Source organism: Dermacentor andersoni, chromosome 9, assembly GCF_023375885.2.
Source record: "Dermacentor andersoni chromosome 9, qqDerAnde1_hic_scaffold, whole genome shotgun sequence".
Lineage (NCBI taxonomy): Eukaryota > Metazoa > Arthropoda > Arachnida > Ixodida > Ixodidae > Dermacentor > Dermacentor andersoni.
In genome coordinates this window covers 62,213,820-62,231,406 of record NC_092822.1, presented here as the reverse complement: position 1 = coordinate 62,231,406, position 17,587 = coordinate 62,213,820, and the positions used below count along the sequence as shown (strand labels likewise).

General features: G+C 43.2%; 1 long non-coding RNA gene across 2 annotated transcripts; it reads left to right on the top strand.

The window, feature by feature from the left end:
• The first annotated feature begins 916 nt into the window (after positions 1–916).
• Positions 917–11,924, top strand: LOC126528568 (uncharacterized). Of its 2 annotated transcripts, XR_011890006.1 has the most exons (5): positions 917–3,515; positions 4,905–5,065; positions 8,822–8,940; positions 9,654–10,501; positions 11,837–11,924. It is a non-coding gene; the product is annotated as an uncharacterized lncRNA (long non-coding RNA). The 2 variants fall into 2 exon arrangements; XR_011890005.1 differs by lacking the exon at positions 917–3,515 and having other exon boundaries at positions 4,427–5,065.
• Positions 11,925–17,587: the final 5,663 nt, after the last annotated feature.

The following is a 17,587-nucleotide window of genomic DNA, read 5'->3' as shown; positions in this document are numbered from 1 at the left end:
GATGGAATGAAGAATGTTGGGCTGATAATGGGGGTCCTTAAGAGACAGGAAGAAAGCGATGTGGATCAGAGAACAAACGGGGATAGCCGATATTCTAATTGGCATTGAGAGAAAAAAATGGAGCTGGGCAGACCATGTAATGGATAGGTTGATAACCTGTGGACCATTAGGGTTACAGAGTGGGTACCATGAGAAGGGAAGCGCAGAAAATCCACAGGCGCAAACTGGAATCGGGTGGCACAGGACAAAGGTAACTGGCGATTGCAGGGAGAGGCCTTTGTCCTGCAGTGGATATAAAAATAGGCTGATGATGATGATGATGAAAAGAGACGCACAAGTCATCTTCAGCGGCTTATATAAAACAAACAAATTGGCACCGATCAACTAGCGCAGCGACCAAGACGCGAGTTTTTTAAGTTATCGTGATAAATATTTCTTCTATGTGGACTACAGAGGGTAAAATTTATGACAATATTTTTTGTGAATCACTTAGTAAAGTTTCAGTGCACTGAAACCCAAAATTAACATTTATTAGACATGTTAAAAGGGCATCCACATTTGTGGACAGAAGTGAACGTAAAGCACTCGGTGCCCTGTTTGTGGACATAAGTTGGGGCTGTGGAGATGTGGTGTGTCCTTCCTCCGTGTTTCACGGCACATTATCTCATGGATTTGTTTCAACCTCGCCTCATGAGATTGTGTGTGTGTATATATGTCCTTGTATGTATATTTGTCCGTTTGTCCTGTGTACAATTTAAACACACATTACTGTATGTTAGTGCATTTCTGACACTGTCTTTTGTATATGTATTCTAATTGTATAATCTTTAAGTGTACTCTCCCCCCTTACACAATGCCTCTAGGAGCTCGTAAGGTATCTTTAAATACATTACACACACACACACACACACGCACACGCACACACACTGGAAAAGGCACAGTCCTCGCTGAAGACATATGATGGGCAATGGCCTAGGTGGAGCAGTGCTAGTACTGCTTGTGGAGACAACTGTGCTGCAGTCACATATTTTCACGAATGGATACTTTAGTGGACTGAAGATTTTTGATTGCTTACTTCAAGAGAAAAAGTTCATGCCTAGAAGATTAAATCCAAACCGCACTGAGGGCACTGCTATAAACCTTCCCAATGACAGCAAAGTAAGCCGTGTATAATCGACCTCCCTCGTGTGTCAGAACAGAAATGTGTGTCTGGTCAAATGGAAAGATAACAAAGGCATAAATTCCTTTTCCAGTGATGTCCGAATAGACCCCATGCCTTAATGCCAATGCTGGTCAAAGGATGAAAAGAATAAAAAAAAAACATAGTACTACACCTGGGAAGTGTATCGGAATACTACAGTTAAAACTTGACAACCATGTTCAAATTATTTCACTGAATCGGGAAGTTCGGAAAATCGAGTAAGGAATTTCGTGGTCCTTCAAAATCTAAAATTGTAACGTAGTGGCACCCATAAGGCACCGTGGCATTGTATTTGCTGTTAACACAGGCCTGCGCATGAAAAAAGTCCACGAAAGCAGCCCAACCATCGCCACCCCTAATGCCATCTAGTACATAAGAACGCTAGCGACTGCTGAGTCTGTTGTTCCATGCATGGATACGGCATGCAGCTTCATCAAAATAAAGCTATGGCCATGACTAGGGTGCCTAGATGTTTTGATTTGACAGCGTTAGAGCGTCAAAATTAGAAAGAAACCACAGCTTTCTCTTACTCATTTATTTCTGGAAAAGCTTCATTTAATTGGGTTTAATACAAGCTGGTTTCATTAATTCAGGTTGATGACAACAAAGAACCTTATGGATAGTTGCCGGGGAATGGAAATTTCTTCGTTAGATCGGGAACTTCGTAAAATTGGGTTTCGTTAGCTCGAGTTTTAACCATATAACCAATTGATGAGAGGAGCGCACCTCAGCAACAATTTTCTGATCCCCTATTGCGAACTTTGCTTTTGTACGCCTTCGTTTTTTTGTCGTTTCCCTCCACCAATCCTCCAATCGTCCCCTTCGGAGCGCTGCCTAGGGCGCCTCGATACAGGGACGGACATCGAGGCACCTAGCCCTCTAGCAGTGCCGGCCATGCGGGGCCCCGTCACTGTAGTGCACATGGAGCAAGGAAACTACTCCGTGCATAGAGTTACTAACTGGCCTCCGTGGTCACGGACATGTCGCGGAGGAAGGAAACTCGGGAGAGGCCCTGACGTCACTCTTTGTGAAGCTAAAATGAAGACGGAAGTTGGTGTTGCTCATGGCGTGCTCCGCCTCCCGGGCCAGCTCTCCACTCTTGCTTACATTTCTCGCGAAACCACGCCGCGCAGCGCGCAACCGGGCTGCTGGGACGCGAGCGCTCTGCATTTCTAAACAATCGTTAGCACGTTAGCGTGATTCCGCCAAAGAGGGCAAAATTTCCCGCGGATATTCCTTCGTCCGTTGCCACTGCCGTGGCGCGGTACACTGCGTACAGCGCTGCATGCGCGTTCATTTCACCAACTATAATTCCTCCTGTCCCGCCTGGCCACAGCAACATCCGGGAGAGCACGGTCCAGATAACGCAGCGCAACAAAGCACGGACACCAACGCAAACCTGCCCGCACGGCGCCTTTGCAACTGTACGAAACCTACGGAGCAACACGTGTGAGCGCACAGAACCATAACAAAGCCGCCATTGTGGCCCGCTACAGCAAAAAAAAAAAAAAAAAAAAAAAAAACACTACGTCAGTTTTTTCACACTTTTCTGCTAGCGCGCGGAGAGGGTAGGGCCTCTCCCACTCCGTGGTAGTGCAGATGTTAAAGTGCCGGGCCCCGTCACACTAGTTCAGATGTTAAAGTGCCGGGCCCCGTCACTATAGTTCAGATGTTAAAGTGCCGGGCCCCGTCACTGTAGTGTAGATGTTAAAGTACCGGGTCCCGTCACTGTAGTTCATAGAGTTTCTCAGTAGTAAAAAAAAAAAAAAAAAAACTGTTTGTTGCGCTCGCCTTCGCGCGCACCGTTGGTTCTCTATTCTATGTCCATGGCGTTGGCCGCAAGTCATGCGCAAGCGCTTATTACGGGTGATGGTTACGGCACAGAACGGTTGCATAAGCTGCAGTTGCCTGGAAGCCGGGGCAAGCGGCAACTGTAACATACTAAGCAGGGAGTGACGTAACTACACTTTTTTATGTAAAAGAATAACCCGCCTAGCAACTGATTTCATTTGTGTTGTCATTGCGCAATGGAAAGGCCACGCATAGTTAAGACTCCCAAAAAGCAGCGTGAACACGATGAGCGGCGACAGGAACAGCAACGTGAATATGCACAACGGCGTCGTGCTCTGGCAGGCAGAACACGGCGGTTCATGCCCAAAGCAAGCCACGCACAGTTAGCACGCCCGAAGAGCAGCACGAATGCAATGAGCGACGAAAGGAACAGCAACATCAATATGCACAACGGCCAACGGCGTCGTGTTCAGGCTCGGCAGGACCCAGTTCAAGGCTACGTCACATTGGTCTATCGGTTCAGGTGATACACAGCTTCGCTGGCCAACCACCGTGAAACGGCAGCTGGAAGGCTTTGAGTTTGAGTTTCCGAATAACAGAATTATGTTTCTCGTATATCCGAATTACAATCCGATGCTATCACGTCTGCAGCTCGTGCATAACTCGTACTTTACGCATTTTTCTTACGCATTTTATTCTTAAACCTTCGTTTAATTCAATATTCCACTTGCGCTAGGCGGAGGGCCTAAAGGAATGAGGACATGTGCTGCACTTCGTGACACGTGCGTGCGAGCGTCACGTACGTCGCTTGTAGTCGTGGCAACGCCGGCAACAGCTTCTCTGTTCATCCATTTTGGCAAAGTCGAACGGCGGCGGATATATATATATATATATATATATATATATATATATATATATATATATATATATATATATATATATTTCTTTTTTTTCGTGGATCATTGTCGTGGATTTGAGGCACGCTTCTTATTTCTTATCATAAATGGAATGCTCATTAGATTTCGGTGCACAATATTGTCGAATTTTGAGCCCATATATATTGCGAATACGACATTTCCTGGTATATATTTCCTTGATAAGTAGGAAAGTGTGTAATCAATGCATTATTCCCGCACTAACGTACGGAGGTGTAAGCAGCACGAAAACGAGCCATTTAGCGCACGATAGCAACAGTCTTTCGCCTTCCTGCTGTTTTTGTTTATGATGCAAGTGTGAATTAGATATATCAAGGATATAATTAAGGAAGTTGCAGGCGTATGATGTATTTGGCTGGTACACAGTAGGGGCAAATGTAGAGATCTCGTCAGCCTTGCACAAACATAAAAGCTAACGACATTTTGGTGCATGTCTTGCTTTACCACAAGTGCTGGTAAAAAACATGGGTTTTCATAGATTCTGCATGTGAGAATGGGCTACCTTTTGAGCTCACAAATATATTGCTGCAGATTTATTACAGCTGTAGTGATAAATGTAATAGCTGTGGGTTGGAACACTGGGCTAGCATTAATTCAGTGTTGGGTACTCTAAATTCTATGTTACCCTAACCTTGCAATGTGTGGGCACATTGTCTTTATTTTTTTCCCTGTATGTGCACGTTCAGTCCTGGAAGCGAGGGACGAAGCATACAAGCGTACGGAAATCAAAGAACCTTTGTTTCTTTTCTGAAGGCTCTTATATATCGTGCCCCAGCCTTTTGTGGTGCCCCCTTATGGCCACTGTGTACAACGCTCACAAGTAGTGACCTCTACATCACCCCCCTCCTTCCCTCCCTCCCATTTTACATATTATGAGGGAGGTCTCTACAAGTCCAAATTGTTGTGGCAGCTTCACTGTACGACTGCTGCGAGTGTGCATTGCCATTTTTTTGCTGTGTCTCCTCTGTCCGCAACAGTACTTACTGCAGCTGACACGACTTCAGAAGGGACAAGCTGGGAATGCAGTTGGGCTGGACTCGCTTCTGGTAGTTCTGATCCTCAAGTCCCTTGGTTAGTTTGGGGTACCAGATGTCGACGGTTATCCTGGAGGACACCTCTCTATGGGCGTCTTCATAAGGTAAGACCGTGGATGCTGAGCCAGTAAGAGCATATGACCATGGCAGCCAGTGTGACTGACCCACACATTGTCTCCTGGCTTCAGTAAAACCAGTGGGCCTGATGCATGAAAGGGATAGTAGTCTGTTGCTTGCCATGTCTTGTTTGAAAAGTCCTTCTTGAAACCTGCGTGACTGGGCAATGACACACCAGTTGTCCCGGTAGTCTTGGAAGGCGAGTTAGCAGTTTCCTACCCATCAGGGCTTGAGCAGGAGAAGTGCTGTTGCGACCAGGCATGTCACAGTAAGACAGCAAGATGAGGTTGAGGGATCGGGGCTTTTGGAGAGGAGGTCTTTCACCATGCGCTATGCCTCTCCATTACTCTGGAGGTACCTTTGGCTGCGCATACTCTGCGAAATTGTTGTACATAATAAACAGCGGTATGTTGTCGGTCTGCACAATGTTCGGGACGCCAAAGTGAGCAATGCAGCTCTTGATTGCTGAGATGACTGCCTGAGCCATGGTTGAACGCTTAAAGATCACTTCGAGGAACCAGGAATGATGATCAGGAAATAATCACACCCTCTCAATTGGAGCATATCAATGCCAAGGCGCTGCCACGGCTTGTTGGGTATAAGAGTGGGCATCACAGGCTCTGAATGCTACACTCAAGTCTCAGCACATTTAGCACATTAGATCACAAGTGCTCAACATGCATGCAGTTAGGCCACCAAACAGACTTCCTGACCCATGCTTGACAGCGGCACAGTCCTTAGTGCCCCTTGTGTAAGAGAGCGAAGTCTCTCTTACATGATGCGATGACATTGTAGTGGAAGTGATATTTCGGTCACATGCGACGGAAATTGCAGTTGCAGGCAACTACTCCCCCCCCCTCTGTGACTGCTGATCGCTACAATTTTTATCTTATTCATTTACAGGTGCTTTATTGTTTTCTTTCTCACAGTTGGTAGAGAACACATTAATATGTGTATGTCACTGCCAGTTGTTAGCTGACTGAGTGCTGGCCTGCACGCATGCGTAATGTGCTTTTTAGCTTCACAAAAAGGATGCTAGAGGGCACTGAGATACAGTTCGGTCCAACCTTCACTGTTCTAATTACTTTTGTCTGCACATGTACATCAGACTTCATCATACAGTTTCAAACACTTCGTTTTTTGTTATGTTATGCAAAAGCTACCCACTCTGCTGTCTGCATTTGAATGACTGCAGGTAGTGTGCTAAAGGGACAGACAACCACTCAAAACATGAACCAAGATAACCCCGCTGAGGGAAAGAGTGCCTATCGTATTGGTTAAAATGAGCCATTTTCTTTCTCATTAAACCTGGATTTATATTTTAAATTCTTCACTAAAGGTCATGAAAATTATCCTTGGTGCTCTACACGGCAAAAACATGAAGATGCATAAGAGGCCTGTCACGTGACCTTCTATTAGTGTACATCGTTCCTGGTCTTCTTTATTAGTAGTAAAATTCAGTACATATTTTTTTCTGTTATAAGCTTTTCTAACTTACAATGTGCAGATAGGCCTCTATTTGTAGTGAGTAGAAAAGTGGAACTGCCTTTGGCTTCGTTTTGGATAACTTGGTTTGGCTCGTCTATCGAAAGAATAATGCGATGGGGCCAGCCAGCCACGACGTAGGTTTGTAAATGGGGAAAAATGGGGTACAAACATAAGAAAGGTCTGCAGCATCATTGCAAAGCTGTACCAGCTTTTTATATTTAAATGTGGTTGAAAAGGTCAAAATGTAGGTGGTTGACCACAGTTGCGCTTTCTCTTGTGAAAGCAGAGCAATGGACGGCTTTCGCAGTTTGCGACACGGGCTATCAGCATTGCTCTCACTTCTAAGCATTTCTGGACAAGGGACTCTTGTATTTTAGAGGCTGCTCGGATCGAAAAATTCCATTTTCAATATATCCATGTGCTTTTGCAAATAACCGCTGCAGGTGTAAATGCTACCGAGGGTGAACTTTGCGTTGCATCATGAAAAACTAGGTCCTTAAATATCAGTTGTCAGTCCCTTTAATGTGTGTACATAGCATTCATCAACATTACTGTTGAATAAGGATTGTGTCATATAAATTGTGTGTTTGTGGCCAGCATTTCTTGGTATTCTCTTTAAAGCAACTTTAAAAGCTTTTGATAATTTGTGCGAAACATTCAGGTGTGAATAGCGCTGGCTTGTCCAAGTGGCCATGAATAGATTGGTGCAGAAAAGTGTGTGACAAGCACTGTCTGCATTGGTCCTCATGCTCGATTCCTTCCTTCCTTGTTGTCCTGCCTTTTCTGTTTCAGTTTAGTGGGCATAGGCTTGGGCTGTAGAACTCTTGTAGCACTAGGGAGAGCTTTTGTTTAAACGATGGTTGCCTCTGTTTTCAAAGTGCTGAGTTTTCAGTGTGAATATCTGTTGTGTTTTCATATCCTAGTCAGTCCAAGCCTACCTTACCTATGCCAGACAGCTTCAAAAAGGCATTAACTCGCAAAAATTCCCAGTAGTAATTCTTGAGTGCTTGCTGCCTTGCCCACAAGACATTGCTTATCTGTTAGCTCCACCCATGCCTCAGTTCATGTCCAAACAACACACTTAGGCCCACCATAATCCATGGACAGCTCTTCTACACCTAACATGTTGATGTTCTTTAATGACTGAATCACATTGGGGAGGCTCACTTCACCAGTGTCCACACTACTAAAGCACAAGTTCACCCATATCTGAAGGAACCGTTGCCACAATGTGACATGGATGACAAATTCTACATTCCAAAAGAAGAACCCTTCCGCCATTGTAAGCTGCCTGTGCATTTGACAAGACCTTGAAAACAAAGATGTAGGTAGCTCACAGAAGATTGCCTCCACAGTCTCATTGTACCAGCAATGTCCATCTTGATATTTCATAGGGTCATTGTAACAAATGGCGACGAAGACCTTCTTATGCAAACACAATCGATAGTCATGTAGACAAGTTTGCTTCTTGTGCAGCGCAGCATTGCAACTAACTATGGGGCTGTTTCCTAGATTTACTGCTGCTTTTTCCCAAAAGCAGCAATATAACTCTCTACGAGAACTACGAGAAACTTGCAAACAGCCATTGTTACCCATCAGAACTACAAGAAACTTGCAAGCAGCCACTGCTACACACCAGAACCACTTTTGAGGACCAAGATGCTCAATGTTGACATCACCTTGACTTCCAGTATGCATAAACACAACATAAATACTTTGAGGAAAGCACTTACATAATCAGAAGTCAAAATTCATACATTTTCCATTCAAAGGAGTTGTAACAAACGCATAAATAAAGTAAATTTGTCATGAACAGCAGTGACAAAATAGCATTTCCTGTCAGGTGCTGAAAAGGGTGCAGGGTATTAAGGGGGCCCTCGAACACTTCGTAAGCCACCATTCGGTCACGTGTTGTGTAGTAGACATTTGGAACCATAAATGCAACAAGAATGGCAGCATTAGGTGTATACAGTCCAAAGTTATTCAGCCGAGAAATATCAAAGTACAAGAAAAAGAAATGCATGCCCTCAACTAAATTTTGCACGGTCTTCTGTTTGCATTTCTCTCAGCCATTGATGTGACCCCTTGTTGCCAATGGTAAGAGCCCGAAGTGCCTACGTAGTGCAAGTTCGCAATTCATGGTTGTCTAAATGTTCTATGTAAATGGACTCTGCTTACTCCGCTGTGCTGATGACACTGTTACCGTGGTAAAAAAAAGTACATATGCGCATTCTTGCACATTGCATGTTTTCCAGTACTGGTCGAGCAACCTGCGACTGAGCACAGTCTCCTATCTTCAGTTCACCTATAGTTCAACGCAGCAACACGAACAACAACAACAAAAAAAAGTATGCAGCAACATTGATGCACTTAGGTGAGAAACCTGCACCACATCAATTGGCAGTGCACGAAATGGGCCTACCCATTTCGAAGCCAGAGAGAAACTACAGTGCGCATGCTGAGCTGCGAGGGTGAGCAACGATCTCGGTACTGCCGCAGCCAATCGCGTGCCCCCCCCTCTCTCTCTCTCTCTCTCTTTTTTCTTTTCGCATGCGCATGGAGTTGTGTCTGAGGAGTTTTTGGCGTACAGGCAACAGACGGATGAATTGGCTAGCCATATACAGTTTTGCTGTAATAAATTTGCAGAGTAGTAACATTCAGTACTTTTGCCCAGACTGCAAGGTCAGCAACAGCAGTTTATGCTTATTTGAGGAGCATTTTTCTTGAGTGTTGAGCAAAGTATTCATTAGATGCGACATTACGTTACTGTAAAAAGCCTTCAATCGTCCTCACCCATCGTATTTAATCCACTGAATGAGAGCAGGCAAGAGTGTTTCAACAAGGCGCCATTCTGACAAAGACTGGGCCGATAGAAATTTCAGTTAAGAAGAAAGTGTTATAAGCTTATGAAGTAGGTTTTGGCATGATTAAATAATTTTTATTACTAGATATATGACATCATATTTTATTAATATGTGTAGCACTGTGTCCTTAGCCAGAATATGCTTATGGATACAAAGGGGAAATGTTTGTGTGAATGTGTTATTGTTTGATCTAGCATTGACAGTGGTCTCTGTGCTGTTACAGATGTGTCCATCGGTCGAGTGTTGAAGATGTACGCTTTGGACTTTGCCAAAAATCCATCTCACCAGCCTCTTGAAAAGCATCCACTTGCTTGCACCATTACATGACATAGCAGTTTCATTCGTTATGGATTTAATGTTGTGGTGGTGATGTGAGTGTGTTTACTGAATGCTGTCTTTGCTTCGTTGGTTTCCAACTAGTGAAGCTGCAAATTTGCTGTCTGGCTTATTAGTCTGTTTGGAATCATGAAAAAAAAAGCACAGGTTTATCGCAATGTCTGAAGTTGTAATCATCATGGTAAATAAAGAAAGTCACTGCAGTGTATAGTACTAGTAGAGACTATAGTTTCATCAATGTAACACGTGGGATGGAATAGTCCGTCTTTACAGATATGTTCAATAGAGTACACATCTGAGTGAATGTGTCACTGAGAGAAAATAATTTTGTAAATAAGTTACCTTCAGCACTCTGTTGCGGCATTTTGCTTTCTCAGTGCTGTGTGATTAAAGTTAATGTGAAAAAGGTGTACAGTGTTTATAACAGACAGATGCACACAGATATAGCCCCATTTATTACTCTGCTAATGTTGATTTCAAGTACATTTGGCTTTTATGTTCCTTACATTCTTCTACTACCGCAGATGCATTACTTTATTATGTGGTTTATCCTGTAAACCGTTGTCTATGTCTGTCTCTGTTATTTGTGTTGTAGTTTCAAATCAGTGCATTCATAACATTAACATCAACCAATTAGCTTCATTTATTTCTATGTTTGCAGTGCCACATACAAAGAAACAATGATTTCCTTGATGCACAGAAATGTGGCCGCATTCTTTTCCACCATCAAATGAGGTGCCATTCTCACTGCTATGAATGTTTGTTCTTGCCCTGTCTGTTGTATTCTTTCATGTTCGTTTATTTTTGTGTGTTCGTTCTCTATATCGATTGTTCCTCTTGCTACGAGGTCGTGGGATCGAATCCTGGCCACGGCGGCCGCATTTCGATGGGGGCGAAATGCGAAAACACTTAGATTTAGGTGCACGTTAAAGAACCCCAGGTGGTCGAAATTTCCGGAGTCCTCCACTACCCCGTGCCTCATAATCAGAAAGTGATTTTGGCACGTAAAACCCCATAATTTAATTTTGTTCCTCTTGCTGTGCTGCATGGTTTAAATAGTGTGATGTCTAAAAAGTGGTAGTGTCTGTGACCAAAACATGTTAGTCTGTCACCAAAGTATGGGTCCTGGTTGGCATGGGCCTGTGCAGTGCATTTGTTGATGTGCACCTGGGCCTACTACTTTTGAGCTTAGGTTGGGCTTGGACACCAAGTTGGGTCCATAAGAGACCTGACATGTTATTTGCAACTCTGCAAAACTGGAGACTAAAAATTATGCAGGAACCATCGACAATGATTGTCATAGTGAACAGCCAGAAGCAGAAGGTGAATGCACGAGCAAACGATAGTTGCAACCCCCCTTTACCACACATACCCCATATTTCAGGCCCAGGCCACGTATGGGCCTGGCTATCTTAAATTGCTTGGCCAGGCTCGAGCCCTTAAAAACACATCCCATGCAGTGCTCTAAAACGATCACGAAATATGTTTCACAGTGCACTAATGGAGCAAAAGAATCCTTAGCTTTATGCACAGAAATGGGGCTGTATTCACTTCAACCTAAAAATGTGGTCCCATTCTAACCTGTAAAAATGCTGTTTATTCTCTTTCTTACATTTTCATTTTGTTTCCTATTAATTTTCTTCATTCGTATTCATATTTTATTTCGAATGTTTCATGGGCTCAAATATCAGTTGATGCTTTTGTTGTGCTGCATTGTATAACTTTGCAATGAGAGTATGTAACTCTTAGTTAAGTAGGTGAGTGTACATTGCAGTGTTGCACTACGAAGTAATTTGATTATTTAAGCATAATGTAAAAATTGCGTGCCCAATCTGACCGCCTGTATCGTTAGTACAGGTTTATGTGGTTATCTATAGAAAATTGTGTGAGACCTGCACAGAATCAGTGCACTGTTGTCACGACAGTAATATGTAGGTTGGGGGTAGTCCAAGGTTACCACATACTTTGACTAAAGTGTGGCAATCTCTTTTTCATTGCATGGTGTACAACACCAGCTCCATCAAGTATGTGACACATTGTCTTGCCTTCCCGTGCTCCCTGACTATACAGATTCCTTGCCATCTGGATCCCCAGCACAGTATCACTCGCTCGGGCCCCTGGAGCCACACCGGTCGCTTCTGGACGTGTATGGCTGGATGCTTTCCTGCCGGCTGTGCACTTACAAGACCGAGAACAGGACCACCATGAAAAGTCACCTGCGCATTCACACAGGCGAGCGCCCCTTCAAGTGTCACCTCTGCCCGAGTGACTTCACTCACAACTGGCACTTGAAAGAGCATCTGCGCACTCACACCGGAGAGCGCCCCTACCGTTGCCAGCTGTGCCCGGAAGCGTTCACTCAGAGTGTCCACCTGTCACGCCATGTGCGCTGCCACACGGCAGAGCGTCGCTTCCCCTGCGCGCACTGCAGTGCGTCCTTTTCGCGGGAAGACCATCTCAACAAACACATGTCCTGTCATGCAGAGAAGAAGACCTAGAGGTCAGGAGCTTGCAATTTTTCGTTTTTTTTAGGTGTACTGATTGAGTGTTTTTTTATGGAATTAAGTGATTTCTAAACTGCATTGGGGGGCTTCTGGCTCCCTCAACCTTAGAGTTTCCAGTAAGATTATCTAAACATAAGCTTGCTCCACTGTCTATGTAAACTTTTAAAGTGAGCCTTTGTGTGACTTCAGAGGTGTGCCCGAATATCGAAGGTTTTGGTCTACCTTGAATGTGGATTGCCTAAAATGTACTCAGGACTGTGTAAACAAGTTCCTTGAAAGTACAGGTAACGTCAATGCAGAAAAAAATTTAACATAGGCCTGCAATTGAGTCCTGGGCTCAGTAGCATGCCCTAAATTTATTTTCTTTTGTGTAGATTTATCAATGCAGCGGCGGTACAGTTGGCATTCAACCGACTCACTTTCAAGTGCTTATGCATTACTAAGCCTACAATCAATAACAGTTCGTATCAATCATTGTCTTTTAATACTTGCTTACAAACTTTTACATAATGCTGTTCTGAGCGAGTCAGTAACATTACAGTGTCGAAAACCCACATATTCACTACATTCTACCTCAACTGTATCCCATTATGCATACCCTACATAAGGACTAACTATGGATTACATTCATTTTCTTATATTTCTGCGGAACTATGGAATGCTTTACCATATAGCGTCACACCATCTACATTTCATTTATATAAGTAACCTGTTCATGTTCATCTACTTACAGTAGGTAACAAAAAAAAAAATGTTTTGTGTGCATTTGCAACAAAGCTACTGTAATATATAGTTTTTTTTGCTTTGTTGTTCATTTGTAATCACTTACGTTAAAGAACAGACTCCTGCCACAACTCGTGAAAGGGTTTTGGAGGGCGTATATAAAAATAACATGCCATTATATGTATAAGCAATTAAAAAAATTGCTTGATTGATTTGACATAATTGCGCATCCTAGTTCAAGTGCTTGTGTTCTCACAACTATTATTTAATAATACCGGATCATTCCACTCGAAATCAACCAGCATTTTTTTTTTCCACCATCAGGGATATAGCTGAAAAAATCTCCACATAGTTGATGAATTTAGAAACTAATTCTCGACATTTATATTTCATGCCAAAATTTTTCTAGCATTCTGGCAAATATTTATTCTTGTGCAGCTGAGCTAGAAGGCACCAATGAACATTTTTTTTCAAAGGCGTGTTGTATGATCCAAACATTCAGCTAGTGCTTATGGCAAGACAATGAGGTGGGGTGATTGCCAAAATAGCCAATTTTTCAAATATTTCAATATTTTGATTGCTTTTGGCACCAGGAAAAATGAGTAAATTATGAAATGTAGATATTTTTTTTTCCTAACAGGAAAATTCAGAAGGCACAAAAATAAATATATAATGGTAGCCCGGTTGACATACTATAAGCCAAAAAATATTTGAAGCTTGGAAGGCTTAGTAAATTGACTGGGGTGAGGGGGGTGCAAAAAAAAAAGAAATGCACGTAAGGTTCAATTTTTTTGCAAAAAGCTTAGTGTTCAAGGTTAAAAAGGTAGCCTTGGTGGTCGGTCTAAAAATAGATGTGGTATATCATTAGATAGCTGTTTATGTCTGCTATGTATGTGCGAATTTCCAAAGAGGTATTATTTTTGAAGCGCTTGTACAAGGATTGCGCAGACAGCATGTATATATGAAGCCTTGCCATCTAGCAAGGAGAGATTATTAATAAAAGAAGCCGGATAGACTATTTGAGCAAATTGTGACTTGCTTTCTTTGTCAATTTGAAGATAAGCGATGTCAATCACCACTGCCTTGACTCATCTATATATATATATATATCCATATTCACGCTATCAATCAGGTGATAGAGAAATGCGCGGAATGTAACCAACCCATATATATATAGCTTTCATTGATTACGAGAAAGCGTTTGATTCTGTTGAAACCTCAGCAATCATGGGAGGCATTACGGAATCAGGGTGTAGACGAGCCATATGTAAAAATACTGAAAGATATCTATAGCGGCTCCACAGCCACCATAGTCCTCCATAAAGAAAGCAACAAAATCCCAATAAAGAAAGGCGTCAGGCAGGGAGATACGATCTCTCCAATGCTATTCACAGCGTGTTTACAGGAGGTATTCAGAGACCTGGATTGGGAAGAATTGGGGATAAAAGTTAATGGAGAATACCTTAGTAACATGCGATTCACTGATGATATTGCCTTGCTTAGTAACTCAGGGGACCAATTGCAATGCATGCTTACTGACCTGGAGAGGCAAAGCAGAAGAGTGGGTCTAAAAATTAATCTGCAGAAAACTAAAGTAATGTTTAACAGTCTCGGAAGAGAACATCAATTTACAATAGGTAGTGAGGCACTGGAAGTGGTAAGGGAAAGATCTACTTAGGGCAAGTAGTGACGGCGGATCCGGATCATGAGACAGAAATAATCAGAAGAATAAGAATGGGCTGGGTTGCATTTGGTAGGCATTCTCAGATTATGAACAGCAGGTTGCCATTATCCCTCAAGAGGACAGTGTATAATAGCTGTGTCTTACCAGTACTCACCTACGGGGCAGAAACCTGGAGGCTTACGAAAAGGGTTCTACTTAAATTGAGGACAATGCAACAAGCAATGGAAAGAAGAGTGATGGGTGTAACGTTAAGGGATAAGAAAAGAGCAGATTGGGTGAGGGAACAAACGCGAGTTAATGACATCTTAGTTGAAATCAAGAAAAAGAAATGGGCATGGGCAGGACATGTAATGAGGAAGGAAGATAACTGATGGTCATTAAGGGTCACGGACTGGATTCCAAGGGAAGGGAAGCGTAGCAGGGGGCGGCAGAAAGTTAGGTGGGCAGATGAGATTAAGAAATTTGCAGGGACAACATGGCCACAATTAGTACATTACCGGGGTAGTTGGAGAAGTATGGGAGAGGCCTTTGCCCTGCAGTGGGCGTAACCAGGATGATGATGATGATGATGATGATGATATATCCATGAATGTGAGAATTGGTCTTTAACCTCGTCTGAGCACAGCAGCCTGAACACGGCACATATGAATTTTATGGCCAAGCATGTTCACGCTGTTGAGCAGCAGTAACACGCAACACAAGAAAACTTTCTTCACGCTCATGTAGTCTTGCAGTTGTAATTACGAAGGTGTTTCCTGCTTGCATTGTCTTATGAAAGTTTTTATGCACCAGGAAGCAAGGTACAAAGTGTCCTGCTCCCTGTATGTTGCACTGCATTTCTTTTATCTTTTAATATGCTTAAAATGATATTAATGCTCTTTCTGCATATACTGCAACTTAAGTGCAAATATTCCTCCTAATGAACTGCATGAAATGTACCTTTCAACTTTGCAGGACTCCCTGAGAAAATTAACACATCTTGGTATTTTATGTGCAATGCCTGTATGGTTCCCTTGGCACACACGAAGCACTCGCCTCATTACATTAAAGCATTTGTCTCTTGGAAATAAAACCGAGACCATAACTCCACTTCTATGTCATCTGCGTCAGACAAAGCCAGCTTTGTCTTATGTCTTATAGATATTAGTAGTACTGAATATAAATAATTGGCACCAGACTAATTAACAAATCATTATCTGATAATTAGGATGTCCAGGTGTTTAGAAAACTTTTTTTTGGTGTGGTATTCTTCAAAACAAGGCACCACACAAAGTGGCAGCTGGAACACAGATAGCGAGACTCCCTTTGCTGCTTTGGTCGATGCTGCTTGCTAGCACATATGCGGCAGAGTCGTGTTGGGTTCTGCTTCGCAGTAAGGGGGGTATCAGAGACAGGAAGTGGTGCGCTATCAGCTGTGTTGGATCTTCACCCATCAACGTGTCTCCTCCCTTTGGCTTCGAGTTTCCGTCATGGTAATTCTCAATTAGCTGGCAGACAAGTTCAAGTCGAAAGTCTGCCATGCTTCTTTTTATACCAGAGGCTGTCATTTGCAGTATATTGCTGTTGAGGTGAAAGAAGTACTTTTTGTAGCACTTCATGCTCTTCCTTGTGAGTGTACCGGTCACGATCACAACCACATCTGTCTTATACACAGCCCCCATGTACAAGTTGTACTTGGAGACACACAGGAATCTTTCTGCTCTCGCCCATCTTCCTGTCCAACTTCACGGACTCTACCATGCCACCCTTATGCTTCGTTGTGAGCATGAGCACTTCACGCTTGTCTTTCCAGCGGACGAAGAGAAGCTTGTCATTGCACATCTTGCTTGCTTCCCCTTCCAATCTTTTCTCGTCGCATGGGATACCCTTCATGTTCTTCCAGACTGTACCGCAAGCACTGTTCTTTTTTTGTGAAGGTAGGTGAACAAGGTGGGACTAGTGTACCAATTGTCAACCTAGAGAACCTGCCCCTTGCCCAGGTGCCTGTCCAATAAAGTGACGACAACTGATGCTCCATATCCCATCTCAGAGTCATTGATCTCGGTTGAGGATCTGGTGTAAACTACAATGTCCAGCACTAAGCCTGTCTTCACATCACAGAGCACGAATGGTTTCAGGCGGAACCTGCTTCCTTTGGATGGGATATATTGGGATATATTGTTTGAATGACAATTGCCCTTTGAAAAGCAGCAGGCTTTCATCTATACAAAGATCCTGATATGGTGATAGCGCCCTTTAAAAGTTTTTGCAAAACATCAGGAGAACCGAGCGCACCTTGTGCAGCCTGTCACCATGAATCTGTTCATTATTGGAGAAATGAAGAAACCTCCAAATGAGGAAGCGATTGCAACTCATCAACTTCGAGAATGCAGGCATACTCAAGAGGGGGTCCGTTGACCAGTACTGGGCAATGTTACCTTTTCTTGCATGAGCCATGAGAATTATGACTGCAAGAACTACATAAAACTCACATGGAGAAACATCTTTCCACTAGTGTATATGGGATCTGGCTGCCGGTGTCAGCGCAGCACGTACTTGGCGCTGAAAAATGTTCGTTTGACGCATAATTGCTTCCACTATGTCCAGCATAGAAGGATCGACATTTGGGCGAGTTGGTACTGGTTGAACATCTTGAAGGGGCAGCGCAAAAAGATGATGACAGAAGGCAGGAACACACTGGACAGCGCTGTTTGCGCTGCCCCTTCAAGACGTTCAACCAGTACCAACTCGCCCAAATGTCGATCCTTCTACAGTATATTTCTATTACATCGGGCTCTTTTACTCGTCCTAACAAAAAAAAGTCAGCGCTGTCCTGTGTGTTCCTGCCTTCTGTCATCATCTTTTTGCGCTGCCCCTTCAAGATGTCCAGCATAAACAAACTTTCAATAATCTCGAGCTCACTTGACACCA